Source organism: Ochotona princeps, chromosome X, assembly GCF_030435755.1.
Source record: "Ochotona princeps isolate mOchPri1 chromosome X, mOchPri1.hap1, whole genome shotgun sequence".
Classification (NCBI taxonomy): Eukaryota; Metazoa; Chordata; class Mammalia; order Lagomorpha; family Ochotonidae; genus Ochotona; species Ochotona princeps.
In genome coordinates this window covers 24076423-24092949 of record NC_080865.1, presented here as the reverse complement: position 1 = coordinate 24092949, position 16527 = coordinate 24076423, and the positions used below count along the sequence as shown (strand labels likewise).

At 37.5% G+C, this 16527-nt stretch overlaps 1 protein-coding gene across 1 annotated transcript in view; it reads left to right on the top strand.

Moving 5' to 3' along the window:
* The window catches only part of IL1RAPL1 (interleukin 1 receptor accessory protein like 1), a 1231223-nt gene that overhangs the window by 148329 nt on the left and 1066367 nt on the right, over nucleotides 1-16527 (top strand). The window lies entirely within an intron of this gene.

Sequence of the window (16527 nt, the reverse complement as noted above, 5' to 3'; positions counted from 1 at the left end):
TCTGATGTTATGACACCTTTGAGAGAAGCAGATAGGTAGCTAACTGAATAGCATCATTAGTGCTATCTCCATACACAAGTGGAAGAGGAGTACTCATGGTATCTTCTTCAAAGATCAGTGACTTAATCTTTATGTCCAGCCCCAGCTATAAAAGCAGAGGCATCAAGGCAAGGGAGAAAAAAAATCCATTTTTGATATTTGATCTTGCACATTAACCGAGAGGGTTGCTTATCCTTGTTCTTCCTTCATATCACTTTATTCTCTTTTTACTCCTGATTTTATTAATCATTTTGAAGGTTTACTGCACATGATACATTATCCAATGTGGTTTATGCCTCTTTTACTGCAATGTGATTTTAGATTCACAGTGTCCAGTAGACACCCAGAGGTAGATATGCTAATAACCAAGAATGTAAAACTTATTATAATAGAGGGCTGTTACATTTGTGCACTACGTTCATTGTGTACATATTGTGTACATTGTTTATTTTACATTAACACAATTGGTCATTCCATAAAAAATACGCAACCTTTGTTTTTCTCATTAACAGCAATTTTGAAAGTAGGAGCTCTTACTACTCAAGCTAGAAACGCAGTACTTTTATCACATTGACTTACACACCTGTTGTGTGTAATTAATTCTGACAAGGCAGTTATATAATTGTAATATGATTGAAATATTGTAAATGCAACTTTGTAACAGTTTGTTTTAAATACTGCTTGTGATGTGTTTGTGTGTGTTATGGCAAGAGTTGAATCCGATGTCTCAGGTAATGCAGTTAGGTTGTGTTTACCTTTAGAATCAAGGCCTTCAGTATATATAGAAGCAGATATGCAGGGTTTTTTGCACAATAGTGTTTTTTCCAGGAAAAATTTACAGCATTTTTTCTTGAAGAGACAAAGACTATCATATGGCTAATCCCCCTCGAATGTGTGAGGTATTGCAGCAATATTGTAAGTAAATATTTGAGTTGTTGTCATTTGTAAAACTCTGTACAAAAACCACATGTAAAATGAATGCTTGCTTGCAGAATTCTATCTCAGCCTGCCTGGAAAATTGAGTCTACTGTTCTTGGTGAATCTCTCCCTCCCTTCATTTCTTCCTTCCATCCTTCCATCGTTCCTTTCTTACCTTACTCCCTCCCTTCTTTTTTTTCTACTGTATTTGTATATAGCTAGTTTATTTTGATATTTCCACTGTCTTTGTAAAACTTTTGAAACAATAAAATATTGTAATTGCTATGTTTAAGAGGTTTAAAAAAGTCCATTAGCACTATCTTCTAAGACTGTTCAAAGGGATTAATCTGATCTCTGCTAATAATAGCTATTCTCTTTTTTTAAAGTGTGAGAGTTTATAACATAGTTGGGAGTAGGAACATGATCTGAATTGTGGAAAGATTGTCATGGGAAAATGTGATGTAGCACTTTGAGGAAGCTATATATGGATTATGATTTGGCTGTGCAGTTTGGGACCCAGAAATGAAATACAGTTAGATGGTCCTGGATATAGAAATTTGAGAAGAGGTGGTCCATGGTGATTGACAGTTTGCTTCTTTTTGCTGTGATATCTGTCCCCACAATGTAGCATTGTGAATACAAGAATCATAAGTTATATGTGCTTATATTCTCTGTAGTGCCAAATATGGTGTATATTTGAAGCCCATTAAAGAAATATCTTAATAAAGCAGTGACTGCATGAGTACATGGAGATTTTGTATGCTCAGATTGGTTTCTCTCGTGATGCTATAGCACTAACACAGTAGTAGAAAGATAAAGGTGAAGCTGAACGGGAGATATTTCAGCAAAATTTGCTTAAATATAAATCAGTATTTCATATAATAATTGTTACTGAAGCAAATGATATAAACTCAGAATAAACAATGAACCTTTACCAATTATGAATGTTTTCATGGGCTTGAAAATTAGTTTAGTTCTGTGAAAAAGGAAAAGAAGGCCATTCTGCAGATATTTCTGTGCAGAGATGTTACTACATTTAGTGTTGCTTTTAAAGCAGTACTAATGTTCTTTTGCAGGCATTTTGGGTTTAATGGTACTGTTCAGTATCACTCTTGATGGGCATAGTGTAGTTCATGTTGATTGATGAGGGATGAATAAGGGAGAGACTTCAGTGTGAAAAGTAAGTGTTCATGATTACTAAATGTTTGTTGGGGAGCAAGTTGTTAGATTATGTAAAATGGCAAGTATGTGTTATTCTAGAAGGGATTTAAGATATTTAAAAGCTCCCTGAAGCAGACAGCTATTAGAGAGTAAAATGTTTACCACAGGGAGTTAATTTTCTCTTCATTCTAGAACCTGACAGGGGACACTTGTCTTTGTTAAGTGACTTAGATGCAATTCCTCCTGACAGTAAAGGGAGGCATGCCTGAAGAGGTTTTTCAAAACTTATGACCATTAGGCCTAAATAGTTTACAAAATGTGAGAGTTAAAGAACTCAGGGTACAGTTTGGCTTCTAATCTTTGGTTGTGTGTGAGTGTGTTTGGTCTAAATCTTGATTTTTTTTTTCAAGTAAAAGGAATTGTACTGCTGTGTCAGCAGAGGGACATTTAACTGAATGACATTTAACTGGTGCGGTATTTGTATCTCATGGAAGTGTGATTGCTGTGTACCCTCTCTCTTGGGCATTCCTGGAAGTCAGTGAGCATAATTGCACACGAAGAGACAGCTTAGTCCCCCAGCATCTGCCTTTTATTGTGTTACCATGTGTTATTCTGTGTTTGTCAAGCATGTCTGAAAGCATGAATTATTTTTTTTGTTAGTTTACTTGTAAGACCAAAATTTTGATACTTTGTTTCTTGATTTTTTAAAGTAAAGTAGTACACCTCACTTGTTCTTGGAAAAATTTCCGCCTTTTCTATGTATTGTTAACTTCACAAATTTACTTCTTCATTTGAAATTGTTTCTTGGAGTAGAAAAAATCCAAAAAAGGAACTTGCATCTAAACATAAAATGATATAGTGTCTAAGAAATCTTAAGATACCTGTAAATTTCACTATCAGCTTACCCATTAAATTTCTGTTGTCAGTGGTGTTTTATGTAGAGTTGGCACAAATGAATGCCAATTGCTGAAAATTCTGCCTGGTTCATTATGAGTTTGCAATGGAGAAGATAAAAGTCAATGTGGATGAACTTTGCATTTTGCTTTATTGTACATCAAAGATACTGCATTTAAAGTTTGTGGCAGCCTTATAAATGTCTTTATCCCAATAGTTCAAATGATCATTAGCAATTTGGTAATTTTTTTTTATTGATGTGTATGCTTTTTTAGATATAATACTCTTGCTCACTTAGATTTCAACGTAGTATAAGTACAATTTTACTAACCCAAGAAATAAGAAATTCAGACTGGTTTGTGGTGGTGGTCTGGAACTGAACCTGCAGTATGTCTGAGTTATGCATATACAGTATAATTGTTGGGTAACTAAAGAGTCCAGTTTATCTTCTCCAGCACACAAAAGAATTTAAGAATGATACATATATTAATTGGAGAGAGAAGTAAGATTTATTAGTAGAGCAGAAAGACACACTCAAAAGAAATTCCAGATTATCCCTTTGTGTAACCTAGAGGCATGAAAGGCGGTACTTTGGGCAGAGTAATCCAAGAAAGTGTGTAGACTTCCAGGAATTTGGTGATTGCCCATTTTCTGGCCCTTTTAGGCAGTCTTGGAAATGCAGTGACGGCAGGTGCCTGATTGGAATGGGAGTGTCAGCCATTGTCATTTTATTATAGTAAGCTTATGATAAACTGTGGGTCATTGTTGGGATAGTGCCAGTAGCAGTGTTGGCACTAGCAATGGTTCTAGGCAGTGTCTTTACTACTGTAATGATTTGGGATTGTTGGTCATGGGAGGAGTTTTACAGGCAGCCCTAGAAGAAGGTATAGTGACATCTTTCCTAAAACTCTTTCACTGCTACCTGTCTCATCACCTATAACATGAAGGTGAAAAAGAATGTGGCATTCAGTATACATGAGAGGAGAGGTAAGGGATAGAAGAGAGCACTAAGCAACCAATCAATAGTGCACATTATAACCCATGTTGAGGAATCTCTTTCTTGTGCAGTAAGTATAGAGGTAGCCCACTGCCTGAAGCAGAAAATGAACCCATGACCAATGGGTAGTCAGCTAGGACTTTCAAGCGCACCAAAAGAGTTTGTAAACCAGGGACACCAGTGTATCAGTATCCTTTAAAAACTTGGTGGCATAAAATACCACAATTGTATCATATTTCCTGAGATTAGATGTCTGAAATCTGCTGATTGCTGTGTTCCTTCTGAAGAAGGTGTTAGGGGGAGAATTGACTCAGTGCATTTTTTTTAAGCCTCTATTATTTGTATTCCTTGGCTCGTGGGTCTGGATCACTCCAATTTCTAGCAATTGTGATTGACTTCCACATATAATCTAGAATAATCTTCCTATTCCAAAAACTTTAGTTTAATCCAATCTGCACGGTTACTTCTGCCATGTAATGTAGTCACTTGTTTCAGGGATAAGGAAAAGTATAACTTTGGGAGAGGGTAATATTCTAATGTTTACTACTGTGCTAATTAGCTAATTCAAAGAAAGTACTTAATGAATTGGAAAGTAAAGAAAGGTGGCCATTCTGGAACAAGAAGACACTTGAGATAAGAGCAGGGAACTTAAAATGTTTCATTGAAGGGGCCATGAAATCTGGGATCCCAGGAAAAAAGAGGAAGGAAAAAGGAAGCAGAGATGGAAAACATGGCAGAAGAAGTAGGAAGAGAGTGAAGGGGAAAGAGACAAAACAGAGCAAGTGGTTTTTTGAACCTTGGGACGTTTAATAAGATTCATCCGCACCTCACAAAAATGCTTTCAACATACCCCCTTTTCCCTTTTGGTAGCCTGAAGGATTTTGTGCCTTTCCGTGAAAAACACCTGGCATGGAAATGACTTCCTGACTCAGAATAACAGCAGTGTGAATAGGGAAGACATAAAAAGAACAGTTTTAAAGTTAGAATCCATTGAGGTTGAATCAATTAGATTTGGGAGGTTTGAAAGATAAGAAAAATCCTTCTGCAATGGGAAGATTGTTCTGCTATCAGTCATATTAACGGTTCCCGAGGTCCAGATGCTTGAAATGGCCACTTAAAGAGAACAGTAAGGGGCCCAATGCAGTAGCCTGGCTGCTAAAGTCTTCGCCTTGCACATGCCAGGATCCTGTATGGGCGCCAGTTCCTGTACTGGCAGCCCTGCTTCCCATCCAGCTCCCTGCTTGTGGCCTGGGAAATCAGTGGAGGACGGCCCAAAGCCTTGGGACCCTGCATCCGCGTGGGAGACCCAGAAGAAGCTCTGGGGTTCTGGCTAGGAATCGGCTCAGCTCCGGCCATTGTGGCCACTTGGGGACTGAATCATCAGATGGAAGATCTTCCTCTCTGTCTCTCCTCCTCTCTGTGTATTTGACTTTCCAATTAAAAAAAAAAAAAAAACAATCTTAAGAAAAAAAAACAGTAGGAAGATACTGGTTGCTAGAATGGAGATCAAGAAGTCGATTCGGATAATGTAAAGGATTTTGTGTGTCTTGTAGGAGATTTTGGATTTTATCTTGTAGAAAAAAAGTTTTAACCGAACTATTTAGTTACTTTAAATTCTATTCAGCTAAAACTCATTTTTTGGGGATAGGTCACTCAATTGGCATGTATGTTTATTTTGGTATCTTCTTTATACCAGAAACTTGAAATTCTTTTTTTTTAAGATTTATTTTTAATTTTATTGGAAAGGCAGATCAAATTTACAGAGAGGAGAGACAGAGAGAAAGGTCTCCCATCCTCTGGTTCACTCCGTGAATGCATACAATGGCCAGAGTTAAGCTGAACTGAAGCCAGAAGACAGGAACTTCCTCCAGGTCTTTCTTGTACATAGACGATCCCAAGGCTTCAGTCCATCCTCTGCTTCTTTCCCAGGCCACAAGCAAGGAACTTGATGGGAAGTAGTGTAGCCAGGACATGAGCCAGCACCTGTATTGGATCCTGGAGTTTGCAAGGTGAGGTTTTAGCCATTGAGCTATTGTGCTGGGCCTAGAAACTTGAAATTCTTTGCGCTGTATCTGATCATATGACCCACATGTTTCTACCAGTCTACCAATAAAACTGGCCTTTACAAAGAAGGGAAGGCTGGCACTCGTGCTACATAAATCATTGTGCAAATCGCAGACTGAAATATGATTTTAAATATGTAACAGTGCATGTGACAAACATTTTGGTGAAAACCTAGAATGACAAGTCAAGAACTGAATGAAAACATTGTAGAAATATATTGAAAGAGGCTGGCACAGTGGTTCTGCAATCCCATTGGCCACCGGCTCGTGACTCAGCTGCTCCATTTTATTTATTTACAAAGAAACTATTCAAATAAGATCACAGATACCAGTCTGGGAAGACATGCCTTTGGGAGGGCCACCTTTCAGTTCAGTAAGAAAGCCAAAGTAACAGGAGTCCTCACATTGAGAGCAACATGCAGAATTAAGGATGCACACAGAATTAAGTGGAAAAGCAAAGGGAAGTTCAAGTGTTCTGTGGAACTTTCACCTTGAAGAGGTTGACAGAGCAAGAGCAGCCAGACTTAAAGACTTAGGGAGTTTCAGCAAAGGAAGGAAGGGAGGGATGGAGGGAAAGAGGGAGGGAGGGAGGATGGAGGAAAGAAAGAAATCATACTTCTTTTCTCTAGCAGCCAAGAGAAATTTTCAAAATCAGAAGGTGATAAGCATTAAATTTGAAAAATCAAGCAACTGAAACTAGATCATGTTATTAAAATTAAGGAAAATGTAGAGGTGACGAAAAAAAGGCATCTGAAAAAAATTGCTATTAGGCTTTTTCCACCCTAAGATGTACAAATACAAGAACAGTATGTAAAATGACTCTTTTTTCAAAAGTTTAGGTCTATCAATTACTCTTTCCATAAGCCTAGTGGAAAGCTTTGTTCTTCTGTGTTACTGGACAGAATTGCACTGTTCAAAGGATAAAACTGTCTCGAGTCAAAATTCATTTATCAAGATTTGAAGTGTGTTTGTCATAGACTAACCTCCTGAATTTCGGGTCGAATATTGATTCGATTTTCATTCCCTGATTTCATACTAACGGATAGGAAAGGTGGCTTACAAGTGTATTATAATTTGTCGTGGTTAATCCTCTTGTTGACTATCGTAAGTTGGCAGGATGTTTCTTCAGACAGCTAATATTGACTTTCCAACTTTCATTTACAGCAGTGATCATTACAACACATGCTTTCAGATTTTTCCCAGGAGTGGTTTCTGGTCTCTGATGAGTGTCAGGCGACTCTTGGCTCTGGGAAGTAAGACACCTGGGTTTTAGTCCAGCTACTAATGCCCCGCAGTCTTGGAAGCAATTCCCTCTACTTTTCACTTCCTCAGTTTCTTTTTTTTTCTTTCACAAAGTAACAATTTTGCATTACAGTGTCAGTAGAAATAATACTTTATTCTTCTTTCATCTCACAAACCTTTACTGAAAACCTATAATGTGTACTCAGTACTATTTAAGTGATATATTTTTCCCTGTAATTTATTTTACATATTTACAAACAGATCAAGCATTCTGGTTTGTGGCATTACTGGTAAATTCCACTTCATGCTACACATTTTGTGCTGAAACAGAAAGTGCCATCTGTTTAAAAGAGAGGTCCTGTTAAGAAACATATATGTCTTCTTTTAGTTCTTGTTAAAAATTAGATGCTGTGTTTCTACAAAGATAAATACGAACTCTTTATTGCAGATGTGGCTATGTCTAGGTGAAATGAGGCTTGGCAGTTCAAAATACTAAACCATGGTTTGGTCTACCTTTGCTTGTTTAAGCAATCCTTCCTTCCTCAGAGTTGTGATCTCTTCATACATCAAATGAAGGCACCTGGAGTGGAAAATAGTGCCTTCAAGCAATTTCAGTGTATAAGTTTACCAAATTTTAAAATCCATGAAGTTTATTTATAAATATTTCTTTAGAAAATATCAGTGAGCCTCTTTAGGGATTATCATCAGTATTCAATTTTATTTACATTTTGCCAACTGTGTTAAAATACATTTAGTTCAGCAAAGTTCTGCTGTTGGCATTTTGCTTTGGACTCCAGGCACTTTCCAGTTACTTTGCTTTCCACATAGGGAATATGTATAAGTCTGAATGGTAAAGGAAAACTACTTTAAAAGGTTTCCAAACTCTGGTCACAATTTTTCTCAATAATTGTATCAGAATGAAGAATAACTAGTCCAAAGGAGGGTTTTCTAGTTATATACTGTATTTAAGAAATAGCTGGACTCTCCAATGCCATCTTGTGGAGTTTTTTGTATGATGTTAATATCCTATCAAAACACAGAAAGAAAATAAACATGAGAAAAAACTTCCAATGAATTCTTGCTCAAAGAATAATTGTAATTGATCCTAATATTTCTCAAGCATTACTCTTCCCTAATGTATTGCTTCAGGTTTATTTTACCACAGCATGATTTTTTGCCATATTTTTGGTATGTTTTTAACATAAAGTTTCAATGAATTTTTTAAGGCAATAAAACAGTTGTATTTTCTATCATAGTCAAGTCTGTGGACTTGTGCATTCATATTGTAGAGTAGTAAAATCCTTTTTCAGTATGTTTTGTCATCATAAAAATTAAAGTGTCAAAGCAGAAATCAACTACAATTTTTTGTTTTTGAGAATGAAAACCTTGGGTCTGGCATGATGGCTCAGTTAGCTAATCGTCTCCCTGCAACTACTAAGATCCCATATGGGTGTGGGTTCAAGTCTTGGATGCTCTATTTCACATCCAGCTCCCTGCTTGTGGCTTGGGACAGCAGTAGAGGTTGACCTAAGGTATTGGGGTGCTGACCTGCATGGGAGACCTGGAGGAAGTTCGTGGCTCCTGGCTTTGGATTTGCTAAGCTCTGGCCATTGTGACCATTTGGGGAGTGAACTAGTGAATGGAAGATTTCTTAATAAAATATATGGACTTTTAAAAGGGCTTACTTACTTAAAAGTTAGCTAGAGCAAGAGAGAAAGAGAAAGTAAGAGAAGGTGTCATGGATTCCCTCTGCTGGTTCATTTCCCTGATGGCTGCAATGGCCTTTGTTGATCCCAGCCTAAGCTGGAAGTCTAGAATTCTATTCAGGTCTCCCACGTGGGTATCAGGGGCCCAAGCACTTGAGCCATCTGTCACTGCCTTCCAAAGTACATTGGTAGGGAGCTCGATTAGAAGTGGGGCAGTCATGAAGTAAACTGGTGTTCGTGGCGTTGTTGGTAGCAGCTTAAACTGCTGTACCACATTAGCCCCTGACAATTTTTCCAATTCAAACAAGGGACAGTGATTTCTCTGTTTTAAGTCATTTATTTTTAATTTTTCATATGGATGAGTAATATTTTGAATAGTGTTTATGCACTTTCTTCATAAATTTGGTGATTGTTTTTCTTGGAAATATATTGAGCCCTTTCTTTTATAATTGCATGCTTTCTCATGTTATAAAATCCATGTAACTGTCATAACTGTGAAAATGGTGGTTCTGTAGGCATTGGTATTTTATTAGTCAGTTCTCCTTGCCCTTTATGTTTAGCAAACCTGTTTTTGTTATTTTAAATATCTTTTTATTTACTTGAAAGGCAGAGTTATGAAAGAAAGGAAAAGACAAAGAAATCAGCTTCCATCTACTGGTTCACTCTCCAGTTGACCACAATGGCCTGAGTGGGGCCATACTGGAGCCAGGAACTCTGAGTTCCATCCTGGTCTTCCACATTGGTGGCAGGGCCTAAAAACGTAGGCCATCTTCCTTCAACTGTTTTCCCTGGCACAGTACTGGGGAGCTGGCTCAGAGATGGAGCAGCCTGGATGGAAACTAACACTCAGGCAGCAGCTTAACATGCTGTTTTATAACACTGGCTTCAGCAAATATTTTTGTTTAGTTATTTGAATGGTCAGAGTCACTTTGGGAAAGGGAAAGACAGAGAGAGGCCAACAAACAGTTTTTAATAAAACATATTATAGACAAACTATTGAGGCTAAATCCTCTGGGAGATTCAAACTAAGATGAAAGATTTGTATCTGGTATCAAATGTCTTCCAAAAAAACATGAAGCATTGGGAGACACACATGTAAAGCATACTATTTTTGTATTGCCGTTGTAGGAAGTTTCCACAAATGCAGTGTTTTAAACAACAAAGGTGTTATCTTACCATTCAGAAGCTAAGAATTTCTAAAATAAAGTGCCAGTAGGGCTACATTCCTTTGGGATTACCCAGAGAAAAATGTAATTCCTTGCCTTTTTCAGCTTCTTCCAGGAGCCAAATACATTCCTTGTCATGTGGCTCCTTCCTGTTTGCAAACAGTGCAACATAGCATCATCCCATTGTCTCTCTGACCTTTCCTTCAATTGCCAAGTCTTTTTCTTGTATGCCTCTTGTAAGTATTTTTGTGATTGCCTTGGTCAAATCAGGTAATTCTAGAATTATCTCTTTGTCTCAAGATCCTTAATGTAATAGCATTTACACAGTCTTTTTTTGCCATATAAGGAAACCTATTAACAGGTCTCAGGATTCTGACGTGGACATTTCTGTGATAAGTAGAATAATGGCACTCCATAGAAGTACAACACAAATAGCTTTCCTGGAGCTTGGTATGGTTGCAACCCATGTATATGGGGACATAACGTGTCAAAAGATGAGGAAGAGTATGAGGGGAACAGTTGGAGAATGATAGATGAGAGCAAGGTCACAAAGGGCTTTGTATGGCTGACAAGAAATGCTAATATTGCCATGCAGGAAATGAGGATCCTTGAAGAGATCTAAGCAAGAGGTTAGCAGTAGTAGCTGAGCAGATTGATTGGAAAGAATTCTGAGAGCAGAGATTGGAAAATGAGGCCAATAGGAGAGGTGAAAGTCATGAATTGACTCAGTAACAGGAGGAAGAGAAAGGAAGAAATGTGTTTGATTTAGACAGAAACTGTAATTAATAAAACCCAGCGGGTGATTGTATAATGGGCAGAAGGGTTTGGAAGGTTATTCCAGTTGATTTTGTCAAATTAAAACTTTAGTCGAGCCTTAATAGCTAATGTTGTATTTCTAGTCTAAATTCTGCCTGGTCAAATACACATGTGAGTTTTCAGATTGATGTATCTTGTGATGTTTGCATTTGGACTGATCCACTGTACACGTGAATCAAGGTCTGTTGTGGAGCTACAGAATACCTTCCTGAAGTTGGTTTTTCCTCTTCAGAGTTCTCCAAATTATTTCTGTCCTAGTGCTTGTGTTGGAGGATTGTATCGGTCAGTCTTCCCTTGATTATTTCAGTGAAGTCTCTCCAACTCTGGAAGAAGCTGTTTCTTTCTTTCTTTCCTTCCTTCCTTCCTTCCTCCCTTCCTCCTTCAAGTTTTAGGCTTCTTAGTGTTTGGGTTGAATATTAATTCTACCAGTTAAGACAGTTTAAAATGCCCATGGCCTGTGTATGTTTGCTTGCATTTGGTGCCCAGCCCTCACTCCTAACTCTTGCTTTCTGTTAATGCATGTCCTGGGAGGTGGCATTGGTGGTGCTAACGACTAGGATCCCTGGCAACAGGTTTGGCACTTTGTCCATGTGCCAGCTGTGGCTGTTGTGGGCATTTGGGGTGTGAACTGATGAGTGAGCATGCTCTCTCTATAAATATCCTTCTCTGTCTCTCTGCCTATCATTTAACCAAAATGTAAAATATAATGCCAACACTATATATATATATATATATACACACACATACATGCATATTCACATATGCACATGTGTCTGTACAAGTGTATACACTGGAGTTTTCATTCACAAAGCATACTTTGATCAGTGGGCTGCTGCATGCCAGGTGCTAAGAACCCCAAACCAATTAGGATATGTGATTGCTGTTTTTTGACATCTGTGTTTTATTTACCCAACTAAATAGGGTAAACTTTCTGAATGTAAAATATCTTATACATGTTTATGTGTATGTCTTTTAGCAGCACTATGCTTAAAGGAGTCAGTGTGTAATTAGTGCTTAATACATATTTGTATTTTAGTGTTGGATTTAAGAATGCTGATGAAGTTCATCCCAGCGCTCAGTTCTCCTACCCCCACCCCATGGTGATAAATGTGCATGCTTGCTGTAATTCTCTAATACTGGAGATTCCTTGAGGGATGATCTCTTTGTAATTTAACTTCACACCTTTTACAAGCCCCCACCTGCAGCCTGCAGCCTTGCATGTAGTGTTCCACAACTGATTATTACATGAACAGATGAATGGATTTAACTTACATGCAATGGATTTTTTAAATCAGAGTTCATATTTTTCTGAAAAGGGAGATTTAAAGTTTTATCTACAGCTGTTGGAGTGCCGTGACCATTTATGATTATTGTGTATAATCTGTTGGAATTGTGATAGCTGAAGGCAGAGGCACCGAAGGCACACTGGGAAGTGGAGATTGTGGTGGCTTTTCTTTTTTTGCCCCAATGGGAAAGTTTTCAGTTCCTTTATCTTCAGAGGAATTGCGTAGATGTTTTTCTGCTTCTTACTGTTGGGTGTTTGGGGCACATGTGTGCATATGGTAGACATTCCAGGAAGGAGGAGTAGATGCAAAAGGCATCCTGCAGGGTAGGGGGCCTGGCAGGGGTGAGCCTTGAGCCTAGGCAGCTGCTCCATGCAGATCACAGCAAACCCTGTGAATGCTGTTGAATAGAAGTGGCCTACAATGTTGAGGGTGTTTTATTTTAACTCAGAACATGACTCAATTCAGTTTGGCAACTGGCACATTCATTCTTCTGCTCTGTAACTGACATGGGCTCGGCAATGAGCAGTGGTGACTTACTGTTTGTTTCAAAGGCATGTTTTTGCTTTCTTTTGGAGATGTGTGTGGTTTGTTTTGTTCAATTTTTAATGATACATGATTTTATTTTAAATTTCTTTGGAAACTGCTTTGTATCCTAGGGTTTCCGGCTTTCTATGAATTGAGAGGAGGTTATTACCTTCTAAGTTTTCAATTAGGAAAACAAAGCAAGCTTGGAAGCTCCATTGGGATCTTGTAAACCCTCTCAAAGCATGTTCTGAATGATACAATTCTTGTGCAACTAGCTCTAATTGTTTGAAATGAGACAATGTACTCAAGCTAATTGGAGAGAGCCGCATTCTGTAGTGAGCATGCGGTTGATAGAACAGTAATTTTGCTTCCTTCCATGGTTTTGGTATAGTCCACCTTTCTTTTTAACATCTAGTGTTTTCAAGGGAATTTTAAAATCAGTTTTAAATGAGTTACTCTCAAATGATAAGGTTGACCTTTGCAAATAGACCCTACTGAAACTATGTATCCTGTTGTAAGCCCTTAACTGTTCTTTAGATAGCTTGTGGAAGAAGTAAGCTGTTGATGGTCTTGTATCCCCTTATGCCTTCCCTGAGTATGATATTGAATCCTGTTTTGATTTTAATGTTTGTATTCAGAATTACAGCTGATAGTCACAGAATAGTATTGATCACATTTTTCCTTCTTATGATTGCCACCTGAGTGATTGCATTGTTGACATATTCAGAATTAGGAATGAACATATTCCTGACTAAATTGATGCCTCACATAGGAGCTTGCACATAATGAATTTCATTTATGTAGTTATTGTAACTTTTGATTACATTCTTTGGTTTTCCTTTTATGCTATTTTGTGCTTATCCAGATCTGTTTCTTTATGATTTAAAAAATAAGACTTCTCTGAGACTTGTTTATTATGGAGCCTACATGTCAACCTAACTCAGAGAAACCATGCTCAGTATAATTTAGGAAGATGTTCAAATATTATAGCTGTGTGTCATTGGTTCTCTTATTCAGCCTAAGCTTATTATTTAGTCTGTAATTTTTACTTTAGTAAGTCAGAAAAAATAAAACCATCCTGATAGCTTTTGGATATTATGAGAATGCTTCCAGAAAAGCTCCTTTGTGTCAAGTGATCTGCACGCATCTTTAGGTAGTGACTCTTGGGGAAAACTGACCATCAGATGCCAGGGAGAAGGGCAGGCTCAGGAACTCAGGGTAACAGACCCCTGAGGCTGAGTCTGAAGGATCAGGTGGGAAGGAGACACATGTATCCTCATGCTTCGCCTCTCTTGGCCCTTGCACAGTTTATTGTAAGATCAAGGTAGTTCAGTTTACAGTAGAATGAGGTAGGGATTGTGAGGAAAAGGGTGGAGAATGACATTAGAGGGTGGTTGTTTGGCTCAGTGAGTTAGACGCTGCTTAAGATGTGTGTATCCTGTATCTGGGTGGCTCTGCTGGATTCCAGTGTCCTACTGATGTGCACCCTGGAGACAGCAAGGAAAGAAGTACCATTCCTGAGATCCTTGTGGGAGATCTGGAATGACTTTTAGGCTCCTTGCTTAAGCCTAGTACAATCCTGGCTGTGGTGGGCTTTCCAGGGAGTAACCAGCAGATGGAAGAGTCCTGTCTCTTAGCTAAAATAAAATTTTAAATGCCAATGAGTGCTATGGCTTAAATAAATTTCTGTGAATAAACCCTGCAGAAACATTACAGACTTGGAAAAAGTGATGTTAAAATCAGATCTTTCAAAATACAGAAAATAGCTACATGCTATTTGAGATAACTTTAAAATAGGAATATTTAGCGTTACCATGTTATGTCATACCATCTGTAAAATAGTGCTGAATGTCAGATTATTAAAACATATAAAACTCAAAGTTGAAATTGATTTAGATGCCTACATCTTTGAGAATTGCAAGCATACAAATCCTAAGTCAACTTATAATAAAACATGAAGAGTTCATGAAAAGCGATTTTTTTCTTGTATGTACAAGTATGTGTATATGATTTGCTACTTTATATAGATTATATATGATTTACATGTTTTATACAGTTGGATATTATATAGTACTTGAATTGGACTATTAAGTAAGGGGTATACTTAAGCAAAAATTAAATTTTTTTTCTAAAAAAGGTATTAGGTATTCATTAGATGCTTACAAATATCTATATGAAGTCTTAGATTTAAACCTCTTTGTAATCTTAAAGACTATTACCTCCTACAGCTACTCTTTGTAGAATAAATAGCATATTTATTGCTCTGTTATTGCCTTTTCTGAACATTTTGGTGTCACTGCTTAGAATGCTTTGAGCTGATGCCATTTCTGCTCTTGTATAGCCTGCTAAGACATTGTAGACCGAATGACTTTAAATAAGTATCTTTTCTGAAGAAAATATTTTGAGACATATAAATGAAAAAAGTAAATATATGTTTTATCAGATTGTACAAACTCTCCTTAGGGTCTGCTAATTATTTGCTTTTATAGTGATATTTTTAAGAATGTGTTTTTACCAGAATGTGCTAGGGATTTACTGAGCTACATGTAAAAAAAGATCTTCCCTTTAAAAAGTAGCTGACCTAGCATTTCCTTTTGTTTTTTATTTGACACCCATTCAGTGTATAATATTTTGAGTTGTCTGGTATGTATGACCTAATATTCTAGGCAAAAGAGGAGAAAGTGACAGGTGCTTTTCCCATGGAAATTGCAACCTAGTGGGCTTAAATAAGTGAAACAGTTTGATAATCCTTCATGATGTTATTTTCAAGGTATTGATTATAGTAATTTGCAAAGTTAGTTACTTTAGATAGAATTGTCAGAAGAGGTCTCTGAGAAAATATGAGTTGAGGTGTATTTATGAAAAGCAGCGCATTAAATGAGAATGTATGAAAAAGAATACTAATAATCAAGATATGTAGAAGTACTGAGTGATCAAGAATCATAAGATGATTCAAACATTTGGGATTTGAAAGAGTAGAGAGCAGTGACTTGAGGGGTGAAGGAGAAGAAACTGCTAATTAGCCAGGATCCTTAGGTCATAGTTAGAATTGTTCGCTTTTTTTTTTGTCAGTGTAGTGTGAAGCCACTCATTTTGTAAAAAGAGAACAGTTTTCTTGTATTTCATTTATAAAATCAAACTTTTCTTTTAGTTTTATAACTTATACTTTTTTATTGGAAAGGCAGATTTACAGAGAGAAATACTTCCATCCGCAGGTTCGCTCCCCAATTGACTGTAACAACTGGAGCTGAGCTGACCTGAAGTCAGGAGCCAGGAGCTTCTTCCAGGTCTCCCACATAGGTGTAGAGTCCCAAGGCTTTGGGCCATCCTCGACTGCTTTCCCAGGGCGCAAGCAGGGAGCTGGATGGGAAATGAAACAGCCAGGACACAAACTGGCACCCATATGGCTTCCTGTTTTGTTCAAGGTTAAGATTTAACCACTGAGCCATCGCACTGTGCTCAATCAGTAAACATTTAAAAACTAATTTGTGGAAATTGAGATATAGTTGAGTCATCCGAACAATAAAAGACTTAAATAAGATGGAAAGTAGAAGATATAAAGACTGTTTGGGGTACAGTTTAGAAGTAGAACCAGACAAGGCTTGAGCACAGACAACATGTAGGGGATGAGGGGACAAGGAATATATAGTGTTTATATAATACGTTAGAAATCATAGGGGATTTCTTAATTTTGATAGCAGTGAATACCCAAAT